The following is a 25,542-nucleotide window of genomic DNA, read 5'->3' on the forward strand; positions in this document are numbered from 1 at the left end:
TTTTAAGTTTTTATAATGTATTAATGATTGTGTTTAACACCTGGCTTGCAAATTTTCTAAAAATATAGCCGTTTTCATAAGTCTATGTGTATTAGCTTTAGCATATTAATGATTAATTAACAGTTTCTTACTGTCATTAACTATCCAAATTTCTTTGGCATGTCTCTCCCTCTCCTTTTTTTTTTTTTTTTCCTGCTAAGCAGGAGAGAAACATTTAAGCAGTAAGGGAGAGGGAACTTCACGACAGAAAGCTGCACCAAAATGTTAGGATTTCCAAATGGTTCAGTGCTGTTTTCTGTGTATAACTCAGTCTGCCGTGAAGGTCTGTTTCCAGGTTAACTTAGACGCCCTCGTACATATGTACCTTCATGGCATCAGGGAATCATAGTAATGCTTTTATTGCCCATTATGAGGCTCCCAAGAGGAAAAGTTTAGAAAAAATAAAAACCAGGAGAGGGATGTGGAAGAAGGAAAAATCATGCCTGTTCTAGGTGGAAAACCATAAGCTGATGGAGTCTAAGGGAAAGAAGATGGCCAAGATGTAAGATGATCCTCTGTACCTGATATACTGGTGGTACCCACCAATGAAGCACAGTTTGCAAAATGCCCTCTTTAAATGTGCTTCCAGAACTGAACACAGTACACCAGATGTGGGAGGGCCTGAGTAGATAGATGGTACAATGGGTGTGGCCATCTTTGATGAGGCCATGCTGGACTGCAGCTCCACCTTGAGCTCAAGGTCAAGCAAAACTCTCAGGTTGGACCAATACATTTGTGAACTGCCTCCTGTCAAATCTGGTTCTGGACTCTTTACAACATCATTTCCCACCTATGCCTTTGAGCACCATCTACCCACTATCCACAAAATATACAATATGCCGTTTTTATTTTTAAAAATTGTATTGGGAAAAATTCCTAACACATAAATAACAGCATGAGAATCCCCCACTTGCCCTTCATCCAGCTCCAACAATAATCAACTCATGCCACACCTGTACTCCATTTATTTTGAAGTGAATCTTGAATGGATCATTTCATCCACGATTATTTCAGTACTGCATACATCCTTTCCTGCTCTAAATATTTCCTCTGCTCTAAATACTTCCCTTTGACTACTTTCTTTACCTTTCAAATCCTATCTCATCCTGCAAGGGCCAGCTCTTTCATTTTCTACTTCATTGCTATTCTTGTGTTCTTAAGACACTCACAATGTGATTGGCCTGGAAAGCAGGGACCTCTCTGCTCACTCACTGTACATACAGTGCAATAATTCATGCTTAGCAAGAAAGGAAACTAATGGATGACAACTTGATTTTATAAAGTTTGTTAAAATGTGGCACAAAATTTTAAGTATAATGATCAAATTCCTTATGTGGAAATGTTTTAGGAAATGACACAAGACAGGGTATGCAACAGTGTGATGGGGTAGAAAGAACACTGAACAAAGAGCTCAAAGGCCTGGGCTCTTGTCCTGCCCTTCTCTTTACATGCTATTTGGGGTATATCACGTGGCTTCTCTGGGCCTACTTGTAAAATAGTAATGAACTGCAACCATGCTCTCTCAGTAAATTATCAGAATCAAATGTGATTATTTATGTAAAGATGGTGTTGTAATTGATGTACCCCATTACTTGAAGAAATAATTGGCTGTATCACTAGACAACAAGGAATCCCATGGCTCTGGATGCTAAATGTATGAAGAAAATAAATTAAACTTCACAAATGAAAAAAGGGACTGTGACAGATAATACAGAGATCACATGGGATTCATGACAAAGTAAATCCACAGGAGTATATAAAAGCATACCCAGTGTCTTTCTCAGACTCAAAACAACTAAGTTATAATAACAGACAACTGAGGGATCCTTAACAAGAGAATACAAAGGAAGTGATGCATATTTTTCAACTATATAAGACAAAATCTTGTTATGTTAAATTAATAAATTGAAAGGCAAGGCAAAATTCAACTTGTGATTTCTTCCCCAAGTAAAATGGCAGAATCATCCAATAAAATGGTTAGAATTCTGAGTTTATGCTCTCCCAGGACATTCTCAAAGACTTTCATTTCTCAACTTTGCATTCTGCTGTGCTACACACAATCATTAACATTAAACTGCAAATGCCTAGTGCAATACACCAACACCACTTAAATTACAAAGGAATTGAGGTCTCTTCTTCCTCCAGCAGAAAAGAGAATGGATGAATTTACAGAGTGTCTATTTGCAAACAGCACTGCTGGCTTCAGAACCACCCTGTGAGAGATCTGCACAGGCTTAGCCTATCTAAAACACCTTCCTGGGATTTTATCAACATTATTCTAGGTTTTCTTATAAGTAAATTAAAAACTACAAACATTGGAGAAAGGCTTAAATTTTATAAAACTCTGAATAATCTAGGCCAACATAGGAAAAAGGGTTTTTCAATTTTGGACCTTAATACGACTTAGCAATAGTCGATAAAAAAAACAACAACAGCTGCTGAGCCTGGTAAATTCAAATGAGATTATTAGGTCAGAATCAGAAATACACAGAGAACATTTCAAAATTCCCAGCACACTGACAATAAAATACCAAAACAAAATCTCATTAGGGAAGGAAACATTTTGTTTAGAATTTTTTTTTTTTTCTTTTCAAATAAGGCTTCATCGTGGGTAACATTGCTGAGAAGTTTCTGGAAAGGAGAAACACAAAAGAATCAAACACACTATGTAACAGTTTTCTTTCTCTGATCTCCTTCATACAAGGTAACTGTGTATCCTTATAAATTTAGACATTTAAAACACGTGGCTTGTTTTTCAAAAACTAGATCATATTGGCATCATCTGCAGGGATGTGGACGCGTCACTCGCGTCACTCAGGCCCTTTGATCTCAGAGCCTTCATCTGTGAATGGCAGAGAAATGTTCATATTTACTTTCCTCTGCTCAGGACCTAAAAATTACCCTCTGCACACTCATAAAATCATTGACTCTGATAGCTTGCTGACGATCAAACACTCTCAGGGTATTTTAAAATACAAAGGTAACACAAATGACAATGTCACATTATCCTTCTCAGGGGCTACCTAATGCTGCCCTAGAGGTCTGTGATGAGAATTATTAGTGGAAGATTTCTGATTAAAGTGGCACAAGGGGCAGCTGAAATCGGCAACAGTCGACTGGGCTAGTCAGCTTCTCTGGTAGGGATCATAGTATCCTAAAGGTAGAGAAAAGAATGGCTGTACCAGAGGCTGGGAGGGTGGAGGACTTGGGGAGATGCAGGTTTGGGATACAAAGTATAGACAGATAGGAGGAAGTCAAGGGGTCTATTGTTCAGCATGCTGACTCTAGTTAATGTTGATACATTGTATTCTGGGGGAAAAAGAAAGAAAGAAAAGAAAAACCTGACAGAGTGGATGCTAAAAGTTCTCACCACAAAAGTGGCAACTATGTGAGATGCTGCATATTTGAATTAGCTACTTTCTCCCATTCCACAGTCTATATAAGTGGGACAACTCTAATGTAAACTGTGCAGATGCACAGTGACATGTCTGTCATCCAAATGTCCTACAAGAGGAGTTTACTACATGAAAATTCTTGTGCACTCTATCTGTTCTTTCCTTGCTTCGCTCCAGCCCCTGGAGACCTCTGATCTGACTGTCCCTATGCCTTCTTTCTACAGTCATGTGTCAGTGTCATTCATTACGTAGATACTCCAGGATGGGATTCTTTCACTGAGTAAATGTGCAGTTGCAATTCCACCATGTCTTTTTGCAGCTTCATAGCTGATTTCTTTTTGGTGCTATATAATACTCCATGTGTGGATGTACCACAGTTGTTTACCAGTTTTAATGTTTAAAATTCTTTTCCTTCTCTTTCAATGTCAGGTTTTCTCAATATTGCTTTCTTTTTTCTGATAGCAAGAGAATGTCATTCAGATCTCCTGTGACAGAGAGGTTTTAAAAAATATAGTTAAAATGTGCAATTTTACAAAAAAAAAAAAAAAAAAATCTGTATTTTCCTAGTAGCAATGAGTGTTGTATTTTTAATTGGTTTGGTTAAATTATTGGCACTCATAAAGAAATCCAAGAAGAAAAAAATTAGATCATATTATTACAATAAACTTTCTCTTCTATAGATTGCTTTAAGGAAATTGCCAGTGTTTTTGATTTTGTTACCATCATGTATAAGTTTTAAAACCTCTAACAAATAAAAGAGTTGTACCTTCTTTGAGAACTTTGAGTACTATTATCCCATGGGTAATCAATTAGAATAAAAGACTTCCAGGTTATTGTCTACATATCTCAAAGCATGCAGGGAAATTATAAAGGACCGTAAGGGTTTTTCCCCTACTCCTTATCTCATTGCTGAACAAGGTTAAATTTCAGAAACTTTACTGCTCTAGTCTTGGGATAGCTACATTTCTTCCAATTTGCCTGCAGTGTTCCTATTTGATCAACAACTATACAAATCTATTTTTTATATTAAATAATTTCATTCTACTTTAACAAAGAAAAGGTTAATTTAAGCATAGTTAGCTGAACTGGGAAATTATAAAATGTCAAAAGATAAAATAGGTAGAAATTTTCCTACTATTTCCTTTCCCTAATAGTTCTCTAGCTTCCTAGAAGATAATGAGCTGTCCTACTCAGAGGGATTCCCAGGTTTTATCACTTTACCTGTGCAAAACCTAATTTGATTTTTCCATAGAGCAAGCACAATTTCTCCCAAATCTCTTTTTTCATTTTCAGCTAAAAATATTTACAAGTCCAGAGTAAGGATCCAAAAGAAGTTCTCCATTTTACTGATAAAGCAAATGAGACTGAATTATATGACTTACACTTATCAGAGTTTACACAACTAGTAAACTTGAAATAATAAAACCAGCATCAATGTGAATAATCCTCAGATAAAACTGAGGGGGTAAAAAAAAAAGGCAGCCTGGCTGGATGGAATGAACAACAAACTAAACATGCATGCATTTATTCAATGATTCACTCTGTCATTAATTAGTGGCCATTACAGGGTGAATGGCTCTGGAGAATCAACAGTGGCAAACAAAACGAATAACTTCACCACAGAGCTGCTACCCCTTCTCCTCACAGAATTTACAGACTGGTGATAGAAACAAAGATTAATCAAATAGCTAGTCAATCATTTTATTGCAATCATATATGTTACAGATGAAGGAGGGCAGGTAGAGGGACCATCTTGCAACCCTGAAGTTCAGAGAAGCTACAAAAGAAGGCAGAGGCTGGGCCACTGTGAAAGCCACACCAGAGAATTCAAAACCTTAGTCCTAACAGATCAAACTCCTTCACTAGGTCCTCATCTAAAGGTGGGTGAAAGTTCAGCAAATAAAACATAAATAGAAAGTCATGAAAGCAAGATACATTTAGGGCCAGCAGGTCTCTGTCTCAGTCCTTCTTCCTGGTACATGAGAATGGCCTTGGGTTAAGTTCAAGTTCAAATGTAACCAGAATTTTAATCCCTTTAAAAGTAAAATCCAAGGGCTGGGGTTGTGGCTCAGAGGTAGAGCGCTAGTCTAGCACGCACGAGGCATTGGGTTTGATCCTCAGCACCACATAAAATAAAATAAAGATATTGTGTCCACTTATAACTAAAAAATAAATATTAAAAAAAGTAAAATTCATGTATCACATTAAAAAAAAACTAAACCACAAACAAATTATGTGATGGTCAGTATCAAGAGAGCAGCTGTTAAAATGGTCAGTAAAAGCTTATTCTTGGTATTGTCAGTCCTTTCTACTCTCATGAGTGTCCAAAGTTGGCTACTTCAGTCACATGATGTAGTAGATACCTACACAAAGAGACTGAGTCTGCTGAGTCTGCTGGCCATCCTTTGCCTCCACTTCAGTCAAGTTACACAATCTCCCAAAATGCTAACTTCTGAATTGGTAAAAAGCTCAATCTACCTGGCCTATTTTCTACCTTCACATTGATGATAACATCAAAAGCAATGGAAACTACCTCCGCCCAGGAGGTGTTCAGAGAATAGTAGTCCACAGAAGAGGAAACTCCTCACAAACACAACCTCTGTTCTCCCAGCCTGAAACCTATCCAGCACATCCACAGTTTTCTAGCCTCCTGGAAGATAATGAGCTGGTTTCAGTACACCTTGCCTGTGCAAAAGGAGCCTTCACTCTTCTCAAAGATCAACCACTATTTCTCCAAATCCTGTTTCATTTCCTGTCAGAAAACATTCACATTTAGGAGTGATGGTATTTAAGGTTGTGGTTAATGCCATCTATTCTCACTCTGGTAAACTGATACACAAGTGAGGATTTCGTGGAGAACAAAATCCATTCCTTCCCTGAAAAAGGATTTGAAGATCAGAAGTTATAATAAAATTAGTAAAATCTCAGTAAACACAGTTGACTTAATTATCATAGGATAAAAGGAAATATTTAATCCTATGACATTTTCCCCCTCAAATTTCTTTTATATTACTCTCCTCTATTCCATCTCATGGCCCCCAACATGATCTCTCTCACCTCCATCATATCCTTCATACAGCTGCCGTTTTTATTGTCCCTAAACAAATGTGTCACCACCCTCTACTTCAAAAACTTCCTGGACCATTCCCAGTCAAGCCCTATGCTGTTTACTGGTCTAAAACTGCACCTCCAAGTCCACCCCAGGCAGAGGCTGAGCCAAAGTCAATACGTGTATCCCAAATCCCACTCCTGTGCTCTCCTTCATTCATGCCACCAAGAGGAAAAACTGACCTGGGCAGGGAGAAGTACTCCATGTGGGTATTTTTTAAAAAAAATTCTAAGCATGGCATTCATTCCAAGTATAATTCAAATCAGTGATAGAGCCACCACGGCAAATAACAAAGTTGACAAATATGGGTTCATCAGTAAAAAGAAGCCAAATGGGTAAAGACAGAAGAATTTAGACCTGGAAGGAAATTTAGGACCTCATAACATAATACAGTAGGCCAATGAATCAATCAGCCTGTTTAGGTCTAAAAATTTGATTTGTGGACAATGACTTTATATTCTAAAATATACTTGTTATTTTAGATTGTATATTCAATCTACACAGAAAAATATAAGCAATACAAAACTTAAAAATAAAGATAAGTTTCAAAATAATTATACAGAAAGTAGAACTGAGTAACTGAGATGTTTTGGGAAGTTCACTAGGGATATCTAGGAATATGATAAAGAGGTAATATATGAAAGAATAAATATACATGTAGAAGGTTAAACACTAGGCAATTCCTGTATCTTATGGATGTTATTAATTTCACAATATTTAATGTAATTCTAAAGCAAATACAAAATAAGCATGCATTAATTGACTACTTATTTTTTAAAATTAAAAGAAAATCTACCATAAGTTAAATGCCTTGAAAAGGGGGAACTTCTAAAGTGGCAAATCTTCTCTTGTGAAAGATTAAGTTGAATGGTGCAAGCTCAAGCAATAGAATTAATGATTGGTAGCCAGGCAAGATGGCACATGCATGTAATCCCAGTGAATTATGAGGCTGAGGCAGTGGATCATAAGTTCAAAGCTAACCTCAGCACTTAGGTGAGACCAAGTTTCAAAAGAAAAAGAACTGGAGATCAATCCCCAGTACCAAAAATAAATTAGGAGAGGGGAGGGAAGGAGGGAAAGAGGGGGGAAGGGGGAGGGAGGGAGGGGGAGAGAGAGAGAGAGAGAGAGGGGATTGATAAGCTTTAAAAATGTCCAATATACCCTTTTATGTAATATGCTTCAGCAGAAGCATTGGTTCTTTGCAGTGTGTTGACTATTATTATGGTGCTAATTTTTCTACCACATCCTCTTTATATGCTCCTATTGATCTTTCTTCACCTTCATGATTCCTGGGTCTCAGAGAAAGGAGTGGTGAAGTGTAGGAAAATGGGAATAGCAGGATCCAAATCAGCCCATAGTTCCAGTGCCCCTCCCAGTTGGGCTGGTCTGGTTCTGCCACCAATAAAGAATGCCTGAAAGAGCTAGATCCCTTTTCAGCATTATAAACCATGCAGGAGATGCTTACTACATCTGCTTTGTTCTCTATTTCTGTGCTGCCTATTACCATAGTAACGAGGCACACAGATGAAAAAGTAGGCTAGAAATTCCAAAAAAATGGGGGTGGGGAGAGAAATATAGGGGAAAGGGCCTTTCACTGATTAAGAGAAAATGTAAGAATTTCTTCGATTAGAGTCATCAGTGAATTAAGGGGGAAAAAAAAAGAAGAAAAAAAGAAAAAAATATGAGGTTTTCTTTGCATTTATAAGAATAACAACAAAAAAATCAGTCTAAAAGCTCAATAAATATCAATGTTTAGAGGAAGTAGACTTGCTAGAATTCTGAGATTTTAAAATTAGAAGTATTTTACTAGAAAATCTTGAAGATGCAAATTAAAATCTTTGAATAGCAGCTACTTTGGGAAATCATGTTCTAATTCCACAGTGTGGAAGATTACTACTCAACAATTTGAGTTATTTTGTAATAGGAAGAGTTGAGACATCTTTAGGAAGTCTGGTTGGAAAGATAAGTTGCTATGATGAATATTTTCCTGACAGTGACTAAGTTTATCTCCAAGTTGTATCAAATGTCTCCAGAGGAAACTGCTGGGTAGGGAGGATTTTTTGATTCACTCTAATACAATCACTGCCTCTGTTGAAAGAGGGACAACACTTTTCCCATCTCTTGTCATTCTGCTATCTGTACAAAGACCTTGAAAGTCATAGCATTTGTTATCCATTCCTTAAAACCATGGAGTGCCAAGTTTCAGCCATGAGGAAAGAGAAGTATCCCCACTTCCAGTTCTCCATTTCTTGGCATTTCTCTTTCTTGCCATTAGCCTGATATTTTGTTTATATTTTAGTAAATGGGAAAAGAGCCACCCAAACCATCCCCCACTTGGGGGAGTTTTACTCTACATAAAATGATGCACATCCCAGGCCATTCAGGCTGCTACAGCAAAATGTCATAAATGGGGTAGTCTGTAAACAACAAATGTTCATTTCTCACAGTCCTAGGACCTGGGAAGTCCATGTCAAAGCCCTGGCAGATTTGGTGTCTGGTGAGGGCTCACTCCTTACAGTGATTCCTCACTGTTTCTTCACATGGAGGAAGGGGCAAACAAGCTCCTTTGGATCTTGCTATGATTTGGAAATGATCTGGGTGCTCCCCTAAGGCCCCCATGGTAAAGGCTTGGTCCACAGGGTGGCAGTATTGGGAAGTGGTGGAACCTTGAAGAGGTATGGCCTGGTGGAGACCATTAGGTCACTGGGGGTGTGAAGTAGATCTTATGCCACCCTTTGGTAGTTCAGTAGAAAGTCTGGCTCCTTCTGCTCCTTCTGTCTCCAGGCTGGAGTTGTGATCCTTTCTTTGTACATGTTCCACCATCCAAAATGGAGCCAAAGCCTGGGCTATGTTGTGTGAAGAGCCAATCAAGAGCCAATCACTTCCCAAGGCCTCACCTCTCAACATTTTTTTTTTTTTTTTAGGAAAATACCTGCTTCAGGTATTTTGTTGTAGTGATGGAAAACTGGCTAATGCAAGCCTTTGTTTTATATGGCACCAGTATCATTCATGAGGACTCCACCCTCAAGAGCCAGTCACTTCCCAAGGCCTCACCTCTCAACATTATCACTTCAGGGGTTAGGTTCCCACACATAAATCTTGAGAAGGACACAGACATTCAGACTATAACAGAACATAAGAAATAGGAGCTGCTTTAGAGACTATAATTGTTTTAATTTCTGTCAACAAAGGTCAAATTCGCTGACCCCCAATCTTTACAGAATGTAATGCTTTAGCTACTTACACATTTTAATGAACAAAGCAGTGGAAAACTCTCTGGAAATCTTAGGTCCTTGATTTAACCAGTAAATAGTCATGACATTGTAGACAATTTTTACTTTGCCTTTCTCAACCTTAATGTCTTATCAGTAAAAAGAAATGACAGAACTAGAACAGAGGCATGAATGTGGAGAGGGTTTCTAAGGATGATTTCAAGGCATGTTAAAACTGTATGCACGTGATTACATGTACATTCTGGAAAAGATCCTCAAGGATACCTAATAGAAATACTACTTAAAAATCCATCTACTCTGTTGGATCTCTTCCACATAACTCCAGCATACCATGACTTGAATCAACTTACCCGACCCAAAGTCTTAGAGTCAGAATCAGGTGAGCATCACATGAAGGACTTCTCACAAATGTCCCCCAGGAATGCTGTCCCTGGCCACCCAGCTAATTCTTACCACTAACCACTCTCCAGTCCTTCACGCTGCTTTATTTTTCTTCATACCATCTATTATATGACATTATCCCTTGCATTTGCTTATTGTCTAGCTTCCCTCCTCTAGGATGTTCAGTGCATGAACAAAGGATTTTTTCTCTTCTTGATCATTGGATTTAGTCCCAGTACCTGACGATGCCTGGCACATATTAAGTGTTCAAAAACAAAAACTATTGAATAATTTTAAAAAATTATATATATATATATATATATATATAATTTTAAATATATATATATATATATAAACACATCAGAACACAGACTCAAATATGATTATTTTTCTTTTTAAAAAATCTAGGGTCTGCTATGAGCCATGCTTCCTACTAGGCATTTTACAAGTATATCTGTTTCACTTCATTTTCATATTATTTTTCAGTCAAGTTTCCCAATTGTGAGAGCCTTTTATAAAATAATACATCTGTGAAAAGGAGTCAAGCACTGGATTATAGAAAAAGCTGCTTTATCTAGATTTGAATACCAGATCTGCCACTAAGTGTGAGGTTTGCTAAGCAAAGCTACATGTCCCCTACAGAACGTGATTTCCACATTTGTATCATAGGGTATAATATTTGTTCCATGTACTACAAGTTACCATGAGCATAAATGTGAGAAACAAAAAACAAAAAACTTGAGTGTGTTAGAAGTGACACGATGTAATAGAGGATGTCGTGTAGGTTCCTATTAAGTGTTTCAGGAAAGACTTGCTGTAAGCTGTTGAGAGAAAGCAAGAGCAGGGACAGTTGCACCATGTCCTCTCATGGAGGGCCAGAGCCTCCAGAAACCTTTGGAGTAACTGGGAGGTTTCCAAAGAAAGGCTTTCCACTCAACAGGACAACAATCAGGTCAACTGCAAACTATGCTCAACTCCTCTCAGACTGCATTTTTCCACCAAGAAAAAGAAATGTCTCGCCTAACCTGGAGCCAAATATTTTTACATGTTACAATTTATAGACTCCTTTTGGGAAGAAATTAGCTTTCTTAATAAAATCTTAAGCATTTTTTTCCAATAGGATTAATAATTGTTCTTAAAAAAAAAAAAAAAAAACCCCAGTTATCTGTTAACTCAGCTATCAGTTAAGAGTTTGGTGATTTTTTTTTGGGGGGGGGAGGGTACCGGGGATTGAAACTCAGGGTACTCAACCTCTAAGCCATATCCCCATCCCTATTTTATATTTTATTTAGAGACAGAGTCTCACTGAGTTGCTTAGTGCCTCAAAGTTGCTGAGGCTGGCTTTGAACTTGTGACTCTCCTGTCTCAGCCTCCCAAGCCGCTGGGATTACAGGTGTGCACCACCACACCTGGCATGTTTGATGATCTTTAACTGAAGTTCTTTTTCTCTAACAGTAAGTATCAAAAATATGTACAGAATAATTTCTGACTGTTCTAGGAGAGTTTGTACATGTGTTCTTAAAATGGATGATGGTGATAAATCACTTTGTTATCCATTGGGTATATTGAAAAGAGTTACGTAATCTAACCATGCTTTTTCCCTACTGAATGTCCCTGCCTACCAAAAGGAAATACTTAAATTGACATATATTGGGGGGGGGGGGCATTTTACCTTTTAGAGTTGATAGCTAGGTTGAGAAGTGTAATTTTTTTTTTGTTTTAGCATTCAAATGAGCAATCTTTAAATGAGAGTAAGAGATTTGGAGGTATATTGTAGTAGGAAAATGTACTACAATGGAACATGCTTTCAAATCATCAACACTTGTCTAACAGCATCTCCTTCAAAATACCTGATGCATGGTCTTCCTTTTTCCCCTTTCAAATTCATTCTTTTCCCACATTACAAAAGGGCAAACCCTCACTTCTCAGTAGTTGGTTTATAGTGTACTGTCTTGTGGGGATTACAAATTTCAAGCCACCAAGCAAAGGATCATTTTGAAAGACCCATAGGGTTATAGATGTTGAGAAAGTGAAAGACTTCCATGACAGAGAAGCAAATTCTTTCGGGAGTGAGAAGAAAAGTTTCCATTTCTTTCCTTAGAGCAACAATGAAGGAGGACCTAATCAAGTCATCAGTCAGTAGAACACTGAAAACCATTTTTCTGATCAGTTACTAGATTGATTTCATTGTGGTGTAAATGTGAAGTGTCCCCCAAAAGCTCATGTGCTGAAGTCTTAGTTCTCAATGCAGCAATGTTCGGAGGTGGAGATTTGGGGAAGTGATCATGAGAGCTCTCACCTCATGGATGGATTCATCCATTGAGGGATTCATGGCTGAATGGACTATTGGAGGATGGTGGAAGTTGCAGAGGTGGGGTCTAGTTGGAAGGAGTCAGGTTCTTGGGGGTGTGCCGTTAGGAATTATATCTTGTCCCTGGCACCATTCTCTTTGCTTCTCAGCTGCCTTGACGTAAGCAGCTTTCCCCCACCATGCCCTTCTGCAGTGATGTTCTGCCGTACCTCATGCTCAAATCTCCCTTAAGTTGTTTTTCTCAGGTATTTTGAAATAGCAATAAAGCTGACTAATAACATATGATTAGGAGTTGAATTTCACTGTTTTCATTCCCAAAACTTATTGATGAGGCAAGATTTCTTAAGCACTCCAGTTTTTTTTTTCTTACAAAAGCATTTGTTTAGGAAGTCTATCTTATTCTCACAACCAATATTTACTTATGCATAAATAAACTGTTTAACTCCTTAATAACTCATTAAATAATGAGACATTTTTGCAGTAAAATTTCACCTATGAGTAATAAGCATAAACATTTTAAAATACTTGTCATGGTCAGCTGTATACTAGTAAAAATCATAATGTAATCCAAAAGAAATTTTATTTACTATTTAGGGCTTTATTGTCACAAGCACTTAAAAAAATAAACTCTGTGGATATGTGTATGTGTGTGACAAGAGTATAAAAAGATAATCAAGAGAAAACTTTCAAACAAAAGAATCATATATTGGATTAAGTTTTGAAGATGATGAGGAATAAATTAGTTCTATGAACAAAAAGAACTATATAAAGCTGCTGAGTTTTGTAGAAAAGCTTGTTGTTGTTTTTTACATAGATGATGTAAGTAGCAAATCATTTTGACATTTAATTTAGTTTCCACTGGGTTCATTTAAGAGTTTTTTTTTTAAATCAATATTTACATTATCAGAAATGTCACCATTTACAAATATTTAAACTAATGATGAAAAACTTTAGCTATTAACTTAGAAAATTAGTATAGCACACAGCTTTTCACAATTCTCTAAAGGGTTCTCAAAGGAAAATGGAGGTACTGTTGTAAACTCCCTGTAAGCCAAGAAATAACCATCTAAAATTCTGACTTCTAATGGAAAGACAAAGACACAAATTATTTCAGAAAAGTGCAAAAGTTGCCCCAAGCATCCCTTCCAAGTTGCTAAATCTGGAACTCTGAGCCCAGTAAATGTTCAAGAAACACTATCTCACTGATGAAGTATTTTGGCCATTCATCTGATACCTATTAACAGCAGGTATAATATATCTTATTAATTCTAACCTTCCAGGGGATATTCTTTCAAGTCTTGGTCAAATAGGAGTCAAAAGTATGTTATTGAAATAAAGCCCTGGAGTGGGTAATATATATGCTGAATTTCATTCCTAATTCTCTCTAGATATCCACTTATTGCATATGTCCACAGTACATTAGGTCTGAAGCCCAGTCCAGGAAGCCCAGCAGATGAACAAAATATATTCTTTACCTTGAAGGAACACTCAGGAGGAAATGGAGGTGTTCTCTGGCATAGGCTCAAGGATTGGGAAACATGGCTCAAGGCAGCACAGAGGCAAGAGTGAGGGGCTCTCGGGAAGAACAGGCAGAAGGCAGAGTCAGAAATGGACTTTCAGAAGAAGGATGTTTGAACTCAGTCTTGTAAGATGGGCACAGGTTTGTCAAGAGGATCCCTGATAAAGGAAGGAATACAACAACCAGGGAGTGAAGCCATTTGGCTACCTAGCACCTTTTCCCTTGTACTGCAAATAGCTCAGGATGGCTCAGTATGGGGCTATAACTGTATCCATGGTATATGCACTGGGGATGAAGAAATGACAGAGTAGCAAAAGGTGAAAGCGAGGAGTTACTGAAGCCATATGGAGAGACTTCATTAAATGATATACTGCTGCACTTGGGCTTGCTCCTTGTAGCAAAGGGCACCATCCCAAAGCATGATTTTAGGATGAGATTTGCCTTTTAGAGATTACTGCAGTGTGGACAACAATTTTATGGTTGGAGGAAGGAAGATAGGCAAGACTACAAACTACACTATCAGCTAAAAGACAATTATTCATGCTCCTAGAAAAGCCTCAGGCAGCAAAAAAGAGATTGGGTGGTGAAGGGAGGACCTGAGGGATGTGTCTCTAGACTCATTAGTTACCAATAATATAAAGCAGGGGTATAGAAGAGAAGAGGCGAGGAGAAGCCCAGGGTGAGCTAGTTCTGGGTTAGATAATTGAGTAAATAGAATTGCTATTTGCAAAAATACAGCACCTCCAGGAGAACAGCCAATTACCAGCAAAGAATGATACAGCTCTCTTTCTCAGATGTTTCTACTTGGTGTATCAAAAAAGTATCTGTATTTAAAGTTTGCCAGTATAGCACAAATACATTGTAAGAGAATTCAATTATTCCTGAATTATGTAGCTCTTTCCACAGTAGGATACTGCAAAGTTATATATTAGATACACTCATTTTAAAGTGGCTCCAAACATTATGAAATGCTTCCTTTGGAACAGTGGGTCCCCTGCCTGGGGGCAGGCTCATCTCATGTCTTAGTTCATTTTAAACCACATTCCTCATTTATTCGGTGAAGTAGATGGCACAGGTATTAATATCCTCATTTTATGCCCTGTGAGGTAAAATTACTTGCACCCTATTACATGTAGTAGTTTGTAAGCCCCACTGCAGAGCAGGTCAACAAAAGGGACCAAGTCTTTGTTTTCTTGGAACTTATATGCTGATGGAGGTGAGAGGAAATGAACATTGAAAACAAAAAAACCAACCAACCTTACACCCAGGTGTGAGAGATTGATGAAGACAGGGGAAGGTGTGGTTATATTACCTAAGGTAGCCAGGAAAGGGACAGCTGAGATCACATTTGAGTAGGCACTTCATCAAGGAGAAGGAAGTAGTAGGCACATACATAAGAGAAGAGCTTTCCAGGCAAAGGGAACTGCATCTGAGAAGTTCCCAGGTAGGAGCAAGCTTGATGTACCATTGGGGAGGAATTCCAAATGCTGGGACAAATGCAGAACAAGAAGTCCAAGGTACAAGGGCATTCCTGGGAGGGTGAAGGTGAGAGACTTCTGGCATCTTAGAGCTGCACTGGCACAGCCTGAGTTCCCTTGGGGTAACCTGCAAAACCGACCACTGTGCACAACATGGTGCCTTTGAGAAACTGCATGATGACTCACATTTGGAAGACAAGTCACAGCTCAGTTGAGGACTGCCTATTTCGGTATTGAAATGGGGCCAGGAACAAACTCATTTAGTTTTGCCTAGAGAGATAAACTTTAAAAATCTTTAGATGAACAGAATTCATCTTAAATGCATCCACTCTGATCAAGAACTAACCTGCAGTCTGAGGGCTGATGGCTCTGTCCCAAAGGTTCAGTCACACCATACCACCATTGGTGGGAGACATGGAAGAAGAGCTTCCTCCAAGGCTGTTATAGGGATTTAGAGATGCCACATTTCCCCACAGCCCCCCACCCCATTAGCTCAGCTGGACAGGGCAAGGGGAAATGACACCCCCCCCTCCCCGCCAATGGTACTCCCCTGCCAAGCTGAGTTCCTATTTACACAAACCTGAAAATTATAGAGGGATGGGGTGTTAGGGCTCCTCATTGGCTTTGAGAAAGGCCATCCTAGGCATAGTAGTCCAGCTGACCCTCTGAAAACATTGCCCATACCTCCCACCCTGGGGTCATTTTCCATTGCTGCTTTATGGGCTACCTATTCTTCTGCAAACTGTCTCTTAACAGTTTTTCCCCATTTGGCTACATGGCTTCAAAATAAATTTGTGAACGGTGATGCAGATCAACTACTTGATTCTCTCAGTGTGGCACAAACAACACTATAACAGAACTAAATCATTCCTGAGTTACATAGCCCTTTTCACAGTATCACATTGCAAAATTATATATTATATATACTTATTTTAAAGGTGACTCCAAACATTATGATTGCCTCCTTTGGGATAGTGCTATAAACCTGCAGGCCCCTGCCTGGGGGCAGCTCGTCTCATGTCTAAGTTCCTTTTAAACCACAAAACTCTTCATTTAGTCATTGCAGTCACTGGCCAATATTTTGTTCCTTAACTCACCATTTCCATATGCTTTAACAGCACTTGTATGTCTCCTTCCTAACAACTTTCACAGTGGCAACTTTCATGTGTATGCAGTGATAAATTCTCCTGTCTCTCTCAATATCTTGCAGCCTCCATAAGGGTAGTGATCACATATTCTTGCCTACTGTTGCATCTCTAGAATTTAGCATAATGTCTGACACATAGTCAGTGCTTAATAAATAACTGCTAAAAATACTATGAAACATACTCAATAGTGGTAATGGTTAGTGTCTGGATATATTAGCCAAAAATCACTCAAATCAAAGATGAGGAAGGTGAAAGCTTGGCTATTCTTGTTTTTATCAAAGGTATAGAACACTTTTGCTACTATTGGGGTCATAAACTGATTTTGGAGACAATTCTAAAAAGTTTGACTAGAAAGTCAAATACATTCATTTGACTACGCACAAAAATGACCAATTTTAAAATGTAATAAAAAATAGAGTAAGAGTTGATTTTTTAAAAGTTTCACACAGGTTAGGCCAAATTAAAAAGGAAAAGCAACCATTTCTTTTATCAGGCGTGATATTAAGTACTCCATTTCCCCCCCACTTAATCCCATCCCAGTTCACAGATAAGGAGATTGTGAATGCACAATGAGTAAGTGACAGAGCCAGGATTTGCATCTAGGTCTGTTTTATTTCACAAGACATGCTTTTAATCTGAGCCATATTTTACAAGGATTTGAATGTCAATGATGTTTCAGCAGGAAAACAAGATAATTTATGAAAAATCGATGGGAGAAATATGAACTAGTATTTTGTGTTTGTTAGTTTTTTGTTGCTGAGACCAAAATACCTGACATGAACAACTCAAAGAAGGAAACATTTATTTGGGGCTCACAGTTTCAGTGGTTCAGTCAATGGTTAGCAGATTCCTTGCTCTGGGCCTGAGGTGGAGCAGAACATCATGGCAGAAGTGTATGGTGGAGGAAAGCTGCTTACCTCACAGTAGCTAGGAAGCAGATAGAGCAAGAAAGGAGCCAGGGACAAGATATAGTGCAAGGGCATCCACCACCCACATGACCCACTTCCTCCAGCTATGCTCCATCTGCATACAGTTGCCTCCCAGCAGTTCATTCAAACTACTTATCTATCAAATGGAATAATCCAGTGATGAGGCTATAGCTCCCATAACCTAAATCAATCCACTCAGAACATTATTGTATTGTCTAACTCATGAATCTTTTGGGTACCTCAGGTCAAGAAAAGAGAGATTTAGAATAACTGTGGTGTTTGAATACCCCCAAATTCATTTTATCCTAAGCTTGTGACCTCCACACCATGTTTTTAGTTAGGAATAAGACTGTATGAGTAAAGGACAACATTTCCCAGACTCTGATTCAGGAAGTGAGAAGAGGCACTAGGCACTACATAATGAGATATAACAAGAATATGATGGTTTCTAGGAAATTTCCTTAAGAGACCATAGGTTCTTGCCTTTCCCCTCTTCTCCACTTTCTTATTTCCTTCTTCCACTATTGAGAACTTGGATGTGAGGCTGAAACTTCACCTTGGATCATGAGGTGGGGGCTCATCTTATGAATGAAAGATCCAATAAAAGAGAATACAGAACTAGGACCCATCTCTAGATCATCTGTTTATAACTTTTACTTTTAATGTGAAAGAGAAACACACATCACTTGAATTAAACCATTGTTCTTTGAGGTCTTGGTAACTGGTAGTTAAAGCTAACTAATCCAGCAACTAACCCAAAGTGAGGACAGTTCTAGTGCAAACCCATCAGTTTGCAAAGTTCAAGCCCTTAGGTAAAAGCCTGAAGAATTCCTGGTCCTAAATTAGAATAGTTTTATTTATTTATTTTTTAAAGTATTTTGAAATGCTGAAAATAATTTGACAGAAGAAAATAAAGAAAGTTTGAATATGCTCTCAATTTTGCATATGTGAGAAAGAATCCAAAGGAACATGCTACTTGGCCTTAAAGAATTTGGTCTCCATCAGAGATGCTTAGAGGAAACTCTCAGTCCTCTGCATGGAGCTGGAAACAGAAGAAAAAGAGAAGCTGTGCACTGGCAGTTTCCATTAAAGTCCTACTGCAGAAGAGTGGGCATTGCAGAAGGAAGCTGTGCAAACAACACAAGATGAGACAGAGAAGAAGAATTACAAAGGACTCTGAAATTGAAGCAGGAGATGAAGTTCAAATATACACAGCCTGGAAAGGGACAAGCAGAATCATGTGACCCATATCAAAGACAGCATAAAGGCCAAAAAGGCAAAAAGGAAAGGTCAAGGTTGAAGCCCTGACAACTCATTTTTTATTCATTTCCTTTACTCTGTTCACAATAGCATTGAAGGAGTAAATTTAAATTGTGTTGCAATTGAGTAGAATCCTAAATGAAAGGAAGTCATAGAACAGGGAGTTTATTATTACCCTTTCTTTGATTGTTCTCAGTGATCGGCAGTGATAAGAATTTAGGAGAAAGATTCAGTGATTGGAGTTAGGCCTAATTTTATTAAAGCTCAATCTTAATGATCCAAAAAAGAAGAATAGCCTATCATGTCTACCAAAGGCATTATTTTACACCCCAGCTAAAACTAAGTCACAATAAAGCCATGTAGGAAGTTTAGAGAATAGAGATGAGAAATAAAAATGAAAGAAGGCTATAGCAATAAAGGAAGTCAGCAACATGAAAACAGACATGACACAAATTAGAAGGCATTTTATAAGTGGCTAAATTAATTCTCTACTGTGCTTTGGTTTCCAAAAATTCCTTTTGGGTAGGCACAAGTCGAAGTTGTTTGCTGGTACCTACAGTGCTCTGGAAGTGGATACATCAGTGAGGGACGTTATACTGAAGGCAATGCAAACCATTCCACCAACTGGGGAATAACATGATATAATCGGAATGTATTAATTTCTAATAACATCACTGGATACTAGAAAGAAGCTGGGGTGGAGAAATAACAATAAAATTTGAAAATTCAACTTGAAAGAGACTAAATGAAAATCAGGCACTGGATTAAATAGGCTATTTTTTTGGTATGGATTGTAGAGAAAAGAGGAACATACATATTTGAAAATTTTAAAAACTTGCTTATATATAAAACTGGTTAAAGTCAGCATCTTCTAAATTTTAAAATATTTCCCCCTTCAACTTCAGAAAGCAAAACACAAAATGACAAATCTCAGGCTCCTACCAGAAAATACCAAAATAGATCAGTCTAAAAAACTCTGGACAAACTAGTATTCTTTTAAAGTTGTATTCATCAGGGCCTTTTATTTTAATTGATGTTGCTGTTTTCATTCTATAGATTACAGTAAACTTAATTCTAATACACACTTTTTTTTAAAAGTGGATATTAAGAAAAGTGCTACAACTCAACTGTGCACTCAATGACAAATTTATCCACTTCACTCCCTGAACCAAGGGCCCTCTTTTAAGCTTAGAACAGTATCAGACATGTTAGGGCTTATAATCTTAAATCATACAGGCCTAATTACCTGGGGGATTAACTGTCATTTACATTCTCTTCAATAGTGGAGCTGCTGACTAGGAAAGCCAGGGGCCAAGGAAAGTCACCTTGACATCCACAATTCAGACCATTTTGGGTTCTCAGGAGGAGTAACCTGTGCACAGATGGGTACTAGACTTGTTAATTAATTATACTGTTCTTTTCTGTATTTTAGCTGTACACCTAGACTTAGGAGTCAGCAGTCTGGTAAAGGCAGATGCCACTTAATTATTAGTAGTAGAAGCCATAGACAGTTGAAGCACTGGGACTGGACCCAGGGCCTTGCCAACGCTAAGCGTGGTGCTCTACCACTGAGCTACACTCTCAGCTTCTAATTCTTTTCAATACACGCTGAACAAATAACCTATTTTAAATTGATTACATGTTTACAATTTAAAATTTTTTATGCAAATATATTTACAGTAGAGGTTTTATGTGTGTGTGTGTGCACGCACACTGTTTTAGGCAGGGTGGATTATTCAAGAAAAAACAAAAACACAATGGTTTTTGTTTTTAAATTTAGGTTTGTCCTTTTGGGGGTGTGGGGGACAGGCGGTGGAGTATTGAGAGAGAGCCTTTCTGACACAGAGAAAAGTCTTTCACAAATGACATCTGATTAAGGGCAACCTATGGACTTTGGGAAGTCAGTTGAGGACGCAGATTAATGAGCCAACTCTCAGCCTCCTCCCTTCTGCCCTCTCAGCACCTGTTCCAACTACAGCTCAGGAGAAAGAAACTCTGAACCTCTCTCTAAATGGGCATCAGTTGCCCCCTACTCCTTCAAACGGAAGAATCACGAATATCACCAAATTACAGAGGAATACCAAGTATCCAAGAGCATAAAATGTTTGCCAACAAGCAGCGCCAAGACAGGGGCAAGTGAAAACAACCAAATGTAGACCCCTTGAGGGAGTTTCACTCATGTGGGGAGAGACCCCTGCCTAAGAAAGCAGAACCTTTTCCCCGGGCGCCCCGACGACTCACACACAGGTGCAGAGCCCAAGTGCTGGGGCAGAGAGGGGATCGCCTTGGGCGGCTGCCCACTCCTCTTGCCCCAAGAGACCCCAGCATCCAGGAGAGGTCCTTTCAGGGGTAACGCTCCCCTCTCTCTCAAAGGCAAGGGAGCAGTGAAGCCCCCACTCATCTCTCCGGCCGCGCCACCTGCCCATAGCCTCACTTGCAGGTGAGGCTTGGACAGGTAACCGCACCTGCTCAGCCAACCCCACCTGCTGCGTCCCCTTACCCTGTCCTCCTCCGCCTTCACCACCTGGGTCGACTCGGCTCCTCCTTAGCCAGCCCGGGTGTCACGCTCCGACCTACCTGCGCGACTCCAGCCCCGGGCGCCGGCGCTCTCCGCAGCGTGCGCCCCGCGCCTCTCCGGGCGCGCCGGCGGCGGCCCAGCGCCCGCACTTTCCCGGCTGCCCGGGGCTGCGGACTCAGCGGGAAGCCCCGGCGCTGCCCGGCTCGCCGCCTCCGACCGGCTCCATTGTGACGCGTCGCGTTCCGCCGGCCAATAGGCGCGCGGAGGCGCGAACCGCTGACTAAGTTCGCGGGCGGAGGAGGAGGGGACGGGGCGGAGGCTGGGAGGAGGCAGGGTGGAGGCGGCGGCCGCGGTGGTGGCAGTGGCAGCGGCAGCGGAGGAGAAGAAGGAGGAGGAAGAGACTGCGGCCGCTTGGGTAGCCGCTCCTGCTGCAAATTTTTCAGCTGCCTGAACCTGAGTGTTCGCCCGGCTTTGGGACTGCGGGGGCCGGTGACTCACCCTAGCTGCTGGAAACAAAGCGCAGCTGCCATCTCCTCAAGCGCGCCATGTGGCGGCCCCGGCCCCCTCACCCAGCCTCGGGTCCGCAGGCAGCTGGGAACAGCCATACGTTTGGCTGCAGAGCTGGAAAGATCGGGGGTGTAGAGGCTGGAGGGAGAGGGGCTTAGGGCTGTCCCCTAGGCGCGCCTAGCAACTCTGGTAGTACACCTTGTGTCGGGCCCCGCCTTCTCACGTGTACCTCTCGGAGTAACTTGTTATTTACATAACGCTTGTTGGGCCCTGGGGGAAAGGTTGGGTGCAGCTAGTTGCAAGCCTTGGTCTTAACTCACAGAAGTCCCTTGATGGTTCTGGGTTCCCTGCGGGCTTGGAAAGGTTGCAGGGCAGAGCGCTTGGTAGAGAAGGTTTCCACTTGGACCAAACTAAGAGGCTAAATTAAGTTAAATTCTGGGCCTCAGGTATCAGTTACCTCTTTCCAATGTCCTTTTCTCAGGATGAGGAGGGGACAACATGGTAGAGGGACCATCCCTATGCTCATAACCAGTATTTTACTGCTTATCAACTGCAGGTCCACCCTATCTACCGCCCTACCTGCTTCCTTTACAGTTTGATGGCCTTCAATTTGAAGAATAACCATGTACCTTTAAAATTTTGGGTTTAATATTTTTATCTCAACCACTCCTTACTCTATTCTCCTTCTACTCCTTTTAACCCAGACTCTGCCCAGACTGACTTCCAGTATAATGATTCAATAAGACAAGTTTTATATCTGTTAGTTGGTATGGTGATCACATTACTATTTTAAAAAGAAAATGTACAAGGATCTCCCAAAGAAAAAAATTGAAAAAAAAAAAAAATACAGCATTGGGACCATCTGATCAGTTTGTCTAAATGGGGATAAGAAGATACTCTACTGAGTTATCTGAGACTGAATTGCGTCCCATAGAGATGAACTACAATTTGAAAGGTAATAAGAAAGCTGTCTTTGTATTGCTTCTCTGTTCTTTCCTTGTCCACCCTATTCTAGGTTAGCAGCTGTCTTTTTCCTGAATCCTGGAGGAAACCCTGAAAGAACAAGTTTTTATGGAGTTGTGTGTATGAGAGACTGTATACCCAGATTTTTCAGTCTAATTTAGATTTGGGTGTGATCCTCAAACTGTTTGCCACCTGGAAAAAGAAAAAAAAATACGTACTTATAGTTATTAAACCAGGGAAAAATTGCCATAAGAGATGCAGATTGTAAAACCATATCATTAAAACTTGAAAACATCAAATTCTGCATCTGTATCTTTGAATGGAAAGGTACCAAACATAAATGGATAATCCCCTTACAGATCCATAAACAGATAATCCATCCTTCTATCACAGCAATATAATTACTTATGTGAGTTAAATAGTTACTTAGCTTATTTGGAGTCAGTCCCCTCATCTATACAATAAGAGATTATAAACTACATGATCTGTTCTAATGATGATATGAATAAAAAGTGACTACTAAGCTTGCTAATCCAAGTTATTATTAGCTGGAAGTTAAAGTGGCAGAGTTCATTCAAATTGTATTAGCTCTGGGTAAACCTCAGATATGTAGCTTTTTTTTATTTTTTAAAATATTTTTTAGTTGTAGATGAACACAATATCTTTATTTTTATGTGGTGCTGAGGATCAAACCCAGTGTGCTAGGCAAGTGCTCTACCACTGAGCCACAACACCAACCCCAGAAATGTAGCTTTTAAATGTGATTTCTTTATTTTATTCTAGTTTTCATTAAAAAAATTACTTTCCATAATGACACCATTTATTACTGACACTGCAGATAGGATTTATGAATTTGTGATGTTGCATTCAGGCATACTCTTCTGAAATTTGAGCATCAAATTGATGTTTTTCTTTTTTTTTTTTTCATTGTATGATATGTTTATAAGCTTCTGCTTGTAGTACAGTGAAAAGAATAACCTCAAACTTTAAAAAATACAATGCGTATAATATGAGCCCATAAAGAAAGCATATTTGGCAACCCAGGGTAGATTTTGTAATGAGAATGTAATTGTTTGACTGTTTGACTTCTTATGCCTGTGCCCAAGTTTCCCATTACATTGTAATCTCTTTGAAAGCAGAATTTGTGGAACCTTGGAATATGTTCAGTCCTTACAAGAGTATCTGAAATTCTCTGAGGGACTATGATCAATTTATTTTGGTAAACAAAAATCCCCAAAGACTCAGATGCTATTTCCACAGCCAAGTTTGTCCAAGTCTAAAATAGTGATTTAAATTAGTGATTAAAAATTGCACCATGGATAGGAAGCCCTTATTATGTGCCTAGTGGGTGTTAGACAGCATGGGCAGTACCCAGGGAGCTAAAACTTGGTCCCTGACCTTGATATCCTACAACCTAGATGAGCACAGAAAACAAATGCTTCTTGTGGTCAATGAGACAGAGCAGGGAGAAAGGGAGTAGCAAGAGAGAACCTCCTGAAGGAAGGGAAACTAAGTTTTGGAGGAAGAGAAGGTTTGAGAAGTAACTCATCCTGTACTTTTGACTTATCTGCAATGGATCTGGATCTTTAGGGCTTTTTTTTTTTTTTTTTTTTTTTTTTTGGCATGCTGAGAATCTGAAGAAGAAACCTAAATAAAATTACTCTTCTTTCTTCAGTATCTCAAGAATAGTTGGTAGGGTTTTTACTTTCACTTGATAAATGAGAGGAGTAGAAACAACTAATGCCCTCAGTTCTCCTGTACAATGACACCAGCAAAGTCACCAGTGATAGAAATGTAATGATTACTGCATTTGTAATTTTGTAGCTGAATTCTATGACCCACAAGAAGTGATCACATAACTTCTGGGATTGGCAAGTCTCTCCTGGGTGGATTCCCTAGAAAAAAAGAAAAAGTCTTCGAGTGATATCAGTATTAAGCTATGCTGCATGTGGCTGCCCTGATAAGAGTTTAGTTTTCTCTTAATCTTGAGAAATTTTTATAATTAGTAGGAGATAGAATATTAAGAGTTCTTATCCATTTCACTATTCTACAAATTTTTTATAATGAAAACTCCCATTTTTTTTAACATTAAACATTGAATGTCCACAAAGTATATAAAAAATCTGGGGATCTGAGAGATGTGAGGGAGAATACCAAGATAAAGAGAATAATTTATTTAAAAAAAAAAGCTATAATACTCTGGTAGTGAAAGTATATCCAGTGTGCATATAGCATCCTAAAGTGAAGGTGAGGTTGGGTGGGACCCTAGGGTTAAGGAAGGATTGTACTAATAATTGTACATATTACTTTTAAATCTTGTTTCAGCCTCAAGGTTCTTATTTCTACTGTGTCAGGTCAGAAAAAGCAAAATTTAGACTACTTTTGCATTCTCAGCAACTTTCACAGATTCCCCAGGTTCAGTTGTATATGACTGAGCACATTGTCATTGATGAAGCATTATTTATTTATTTATTTTTGATGAAAGAGTTCACCATATTTTTTCTGACTTTTTCCATCTCTTGGTTACAGTGGTTTAAAATGAGTTTTCCTTGGGCCTGAGGTGAATTCTGAGAATAATCCCTGGGAATGAGCTCAATGATGAGAATTTTGCAATAGGCAGGACAAACTGAATATTGCACATATGTTTGGAGTAAGGTAGCTAGACCTAGAAGTCCAGACTGCAATTGTGCAAGGCAGGCTGTACACTTCTGAGCTGGTCCCCTATCATGGTCCTAGCCTGAAACAGTCACAG

General features: G+C 39.2%; 1 protein-coding gene across 6 annotated transcripts in view; it reads right to left on the bottom strand.

The window, feature by feature from the left end:
- Window positions 1-21,559, bottom strand: part of Lrrc8b (leucine rich repeat containing 8 VRAC subunit B) — a 69,384-nt gene extending 47,825 nt beyond the window's left edge. For 4 of the 6 annotated variants that reach the window (XM_076863552.1, XM_076863550.1, XM_076863548.1 and 1 more), the window contains exon 1: window positions 21,380-21,559. The gene's annotated coding sequence lies outside the window, so the exon portion shown is untranslated. Of the gene's footprint in view, window positions 1-21,302 lie in introns of all 6 variants that reach the window. The other 2 variants (XM_076863547.1, XM_076863545.1) reach the window with 1 other exon arrangement.
- Between the last annotated feature and the right edge of the window lie 3,983 nt (window positions 21,560-25,542).

This window comes from Callospermophilus lateralis, chromosome 7 (genome assembly GCF_048772815.1).
Source record: "Callospermophilus lateralis isolate mCalLat2 chromosome 7, mCalLat2.hap1, whole genome shotgun sequence".
Classification (NCBI taxonomy): domain Eukaryota; kingdom Metazoa; phylum Chordata; class Mammalia; order Rodentia; family Sciuridae; genus Callospermophilus; species Callospermophilus lateralis.